We start from the raw sequence: 6137 nt of genomic DNA on the forward strand, positions 1-6137 counted from the left end.
TAAACTGTGTTCGGAAAGTCGCTTTATAGCTTTAACACACGATTCTAAGTAGAATACATATTTAGCTGCTCCTCCTTAATGAAAATGTGAAGAGAGCACAATGACTTTCCGAACACCCTGTAAATGTTTGTACTTTTCCACGCTTCAAAAAGTATTCCTCCAGTTTGTTTCCAAATAATATGAATAAAACCCACCTTAAAAATCCAAACTATACAGTACTTTTTGGTGGCGATCTTATTTTAAATTATCTACATATATAGTAAGGATCCCGCTATCTCTCCAGCTCAATAACAACTTTTCGTTTTTGCATTGCCCCTCCAAACCATGCTTTTAGTAGGCCTACACCACATTTATCTATATAGCTATCTATCCTATAATAATCAATCCATCTATATCTCTCGATGTCCATCTAGCATTCGACCAACCCATCTATTTATCCATCCATTCATCTATGAAATATTAATCCGTCCATCTAAGAAATGTATCAATCAAATATTTATCCAGTATGTATACAAACATCCAGTTGTTAGCTCCTAATAAAGCCCTCTCTATTTATCCCCCTCCAAACTGTTTCTTTTAAACAGTTAATTTGGTCACAAAATGCTGCACTTTATCAACATAGCTTGATATTACAAATGTAAATACAAAATGTGCTTTCGCACTAGCAGTCAACGAGGTCTCCATACCATACGCGTTCACATATTGACCACAGAGCGCGCGCCTCCCTCTCGTCCGGCCTCTTTATAAGTTTTGCCATGGCGACTTTAGTCATGTGATTGGCTGCTGGTCACGTGAGCAGACGCGTAACTGACGTGCTCGTGACCGGGGTCAATAATGTGCTCGGACCCCCGGAATGACTTGACAGCTGCAGCCTGCTGGCCGTTGCATACACTGAGGATCAGTAGGAGGCTCCAGGTGAGGCGAACGAGACCCCAACTGCACTTTACTATTACATTTTATGGTTCTTCGCAGTTATGTTGTCCCACTAAAGTTGCTTCCACGTGTACTAAGCGTGGAGGTCTCCATAGTGAACGAACTTCTCACACACTCGCTCATTGATCACGAAGCGCCCTTTCATAAAAAAAAAACAAAAAAAACTGTCCCTCCGCACACCATCGCATTGCGCACTTACTCCTGATTGGCTGGATCAGCACATCATGTGACACTGCCCGCCAACCCCCTCTCTTATTTGCGTGTGTGGAAACTGTCTGTGTGTGGTCCATCCGTCCATCCATCCATCCATGACAAAAGGTTATGATTGTCATATTTGTCAATCTATAGCCAAAACAATAAGCCTTATTATTTTTGTAAGGCAGATCCGTACTTAAAATAACTATTTTTAACTATAGTTTTGGTTAGTGATTTGAGTTTTCACTGCAGCTCAAGTGGGTATTCTTTTTTTTGGGCTCAAGTTTTATTACTACCCCAAGAATATTTGATGCCATGGAATAAATGAAATTGAGTAAGTACAACCAAACAACATTTTGAATAGCCAATTTAAGCAAAAAACAGCTAAATTGATGCAACAGCTACTACAGAACTGTACATGCAGCTATACTGCACCTGGCAGGCTGGATTAAAGAACCTCAATTTTTATATGTTATTCAAAATTATTACATTTCATAACATACTGAACACGCATACTACACATTAAACATGATCTATATAAGTACTCATTGAAGCAATATATTGAAGAACAATGTGTCTAGATTGTGTGCCTCAATGTTATAAGGTTCTGTGTTCTACCCGCGTTCCAAAAACACATACGAAGTGTGTCAGAAAAGTTCCAAGACATTTGTAAAGGGATGGATGGAAGTGTTTGTGACTACTACCTCCAAATTGTACTAAAAACTACCTGCAATAGAAATTTCAAGTGCCAAAATGTATTTCATGATGTTTATGATTAACTACCACATGGAGTGGCGATGGGTTCCTGTAATAAGCTCCCATCATGTCTAGTTAGTGTAGTCTACGTAGTGTTAATGACCCAAGAAGCCATTCCTATATTGCAGAGGGGCACTGGAAAGTTAAGTTTTATTTGGGGTTATAAATAAAAGGTTTGTATCTCGGAGCTGGGGCCGACCATTGTTCCCCTGGCTGTAAAATGCTATTAAAGATGAAACATCCCGCCACCACACATACAATAATTCCCGAGTCAGCACCGCTTTAGCCCTCCGACTTACTCAATTTTGTTTTGATCATACAAGACATGACATGCCGATAGCGAAATGGAATTTGAGACAAGGAGAGAGAAAAAGTTAACAGCTCGCTTAGTCGATTCCTTACGCTGGTTCTTTTGGAGAAAAGTGCCCGTCCGTTCCAAGAAAGAACCCTCTGACCTCAAGACAAGCTTACCGAGAGTTGTGCGCTCTGTTCCAAAGCACCTTTCCAAGCACTTCATCACTTCAGAGACGTTTGTTCATTAGTCTTTTGAAACACACTGATGGGAAAATTCAAATAATGGCAATGGAGCCTAATAAATCATGTCCTGTCATTCTGTTTAACCGACATGATCAATCGGTCACTTCTGCATTAAATGTGAGTCACTCAAGTAAAGAACAATACGTGTAGTACTCCCACTGGCTAAAACATTAGCTATGCAATATGTTCTTAAAATGTCCGTCTTTATGACATACTATTCCACTCCAAACCTGCGCGAGGAACAGCCCAGTTGGTCACTGGCCCACTTGTCCTCAATGCAGATGGACTAAATCCAATAAGGAAGCCTGTGCATGATCACTTCATATGTCAGATGCTCTAGTAGTGCCTGATCTCCAAAGTCACCTGATCAGATTCCTCCGCTGTCACTGGTAGAAGAAATGTAGGTTGCTCGCAGGAGGGGGGGGTGACCCTACGATGGCAAGTAGAGTAATTACTTTCACTTATGTACAGAACTTTTCCTTTAGCTTCAGGCCTTCCCTTTAAGGCGTTGGACGAATTGGGATGATTAAGACTACAGATGCCAGTCTGGATGTGAGGATTAGAATCGCTATTAAGATTAAGAGCATCAATTAAACATTAGACGTGACAGCGAAGTGAGTTAGAAGGGGCGCATATTAGCGAGAGAGCGATTATAAAGTTCATTACTTCTCTGTACTTCTTTGGCGTTTGTCTACAAACTGATGAGCGACTAAGAGGCAGGAGGGTCACCCCTGTCAAATTTGTTCTTGCTTTTTTGTTTTTAATGAGACATTTAACATTTGGCTGACAGACCATGAAAGTGTCACTGGTGACTTAGAGAAGTGTGTGACAACTTCCTTATGTTTAACACCTGCAGCAACTAAAAAAAAAAGGTGCTCCTCTGTGTACTTGCCACATTCACACTTTTCCAGTTTGGACAGCTGCAGACTTGAATGGAAATGATCGCGTCTTCTTTACTAAAGGCGACACCAGGAAGTGCTGGAGGACATTGCGAGTTAGTAAGCAGATACAGTAGCTCAGCCTCTATACTTCAGCAAGCCACGGCAGTGAAATGCCGCGACCGACAAGGACATCCATCCATCCATCCATCCATCCATCCATTTCCTATACTACTTGCTTGTCATCATGACATCATGTCCTCTTTCCATTCATTTTTTCCAAACACAAGCAATAATAATAATAATAAAGTTTTTGCTCGTATAAATTAGGGTTACATAAAAATAAAGACAAATAAAAGACAGTTTATCTACTTCAATTAGAGTTTTTAACAACTTCTCAAAAATTCTACCAAACAAATGTGGTGTACACCTAGGTCAATAAATCATATATCAGATTACAAAAATAACGCAGACAAATCTGCGGCTTTATCCCTTTTTTTTTATACGTTTCATGTTTTATGAAACAATATGTTAACACGAACAAATTGACGGATAACTAGTTTTGAAATCAGAAGTCAGTTCAACTATTGTAAAAGTTACTCTAACATAAGTTTGGCAACAAAAAAAAAAAAGGGAAATATCTCAATGTTCTGTACAAAAATATGAAATTTTGCGTTTGTGGGCCACATAAAATGATGCATGTGGCGGGCCGGACCTGCCGCCCAGTATTTGAGTTTGACACCTGTGCATTAAAAAATGTAATGGTTTCAATCTTACTGAAACAGAGAACAAAATAGTGGAAATGGTTATTCTTGGCCCCATTTTTTCCTAGAAATCAGTAGAACTCAGAAATGATTTTTGTTAGGCTTGATCCTGCTTGCTTCCAATCAGAAAAAGTGTATTTTGTGCAGTACCATCTTTGGCTGAGTCATACAAAACCTCAATACATTTTTAAAAACACTTAATAATTAATAACTGTACCCTAAATTATTTTCAGGGGGGAAAGAGTGAACACTGCAGCGCTATTATTAGCCTTTGTAAATAATGCCTGCTTTCACCACTTATCAAAGTCATCTTTCAATCCATCCATTTTGCACAGTCCTCATACTCATTAGAGTTGTGAGTGAACTGAGCCTATGACAGGCAAGTTTGGGCGAGAGACGGTGTAAACCCTGGAGTGGTCGCCAGTCAATAGCAGGACAATAGTCAAAGTGAATCATTTGATAAGAAAGCCCGTCGGTCAGAGCTACAGATACCACCTTGCGGTTGTGTTCGGGACGACCACAAACGAGCAGCCAAGTCCACATGTGGATGGGTTTAAAATGAAAAGGTATGATTACTGCTCAAGTGCGGGATTGAAAAGACAGACTTTTTTTTTTTTTTTTTTTTTAAAAGCACTGATCCGACCTCAACGCTTTCTCAATAATAACTGACAGAATGATCCTCGGCAAAGGTTCAAGCGTTTTTCAATGCCATGTCCATTGTATAGAAATATAGTACCCATGAACATGTAGAAATAATGGAAATAAATCACATCAATTGTAAGAATCAAACATTCTATTCTTAAGACAGATTCTTACAACAATTTGTATTTAGATGACGCTGGACCACATAGCTCTGCCACTGCATTGATGTTGATTGGTTTATTTTGGTGTCTATATTGCAAACGCATTATTGGGCCGCTCTCTTGGGGAGAAAGGGAGGAAAAAAATCCTTTTAAAAATATTTTTGTAAGGAAAATAATAATGAAATAGCACTACAAAGGCCAACAAAGAAGGCGGCCCACCGGGCATCAGCCCGCTATGCCCGTTGGTCAGTCCAGCCCTGACATAGGACACCAGAGAGAAATGACAAAAGGTGCCCTGCCCAACAACATCCTTTCACATTTTATCTCCACTTCTGCCTCTCGATTGTGTCTGATAGCTGAAATGCAGCTGGGTTTTAGTCACGTTGCAACGGACATAACGGCCATTTAAATTGAGAAGGAGATTTACGGTCAATCTGCCTTAAATATCACGCTCAAGGCCATGATGGCACCACGCGGGATTTGGAATCGCAGGTTTATATCCACTGTCAGACTGATATATGGCAACTGCGCTGACGTGTTTGTAAATTCTAATTCACAAGAAGTGGTGTAGACAGAGAATCTGCACGACAGAGGAGATGCTCAAGCCGCGCCCCGAAAGTGAACTTGGATTTTATGCGACCATAAATGCTTTCACAATAATTATGTACTGGAACCTTTACTCATGATATAAGAAAGGTTTTGAATGACATGTAACATTTGAAACGGTCATCAGTGTAAAAATTTGTTTAGTTCTGTATAATAAAATAAATACATATGCTGGTGTGGGTCAACACGAAGTCTGCTTTGTATTATGACGAATTGACGATGAAGGATTGAGCTGCGGAAATGTACTTTTGAAGAAAGAAAGCAAGTATGAAAAAATACAGCAAAAGCATTGATAGTAATTTCCCTCATGGTTCCCTTTAACTGTCATGCAAGTGTAAAAAGAGGTTAACCGCTGTCTAATAGTGGTCGTGAACTCAACTCACTTCACAATAGCAGCAGATTGGCAAAAAGTGAACAGTTTTTCTTCTTCTTCAAAAAAGAGGCTTCAAAGTGTTTACTGCCACTCCCAGCTGAAGTTTCCTGCCAAACTAAACAAAACTAAGTCAATTACACGATGTGTATTTAAAATAATCACATAGCTTTTCTATAGGTAAGTCTATTTACGTAACTTAATGCTAGCAAATAATGCCAAATGCCATAGAAGGACTAATAGATAGCATCCATATTGTGGCGTCATAACCCTTGAAGCAATGGCTATTTGAACA

Source organism: Filicampus tigris, chromosome 15 (genome assembly GCF_054856515.1).
Source record: "Filicampus tigris isolate MCC_2025a chromosome 15, RoL_Ftig_1.0, whole genome shotgun sequence".
In the NCBI taxonomy this organism is placed as follows: Eukaryota; Metazoa; Chordata; class Actinopteri; order Syngnathiformes; family Syngnathidae; genus Filicampus; species Filicampus tigris.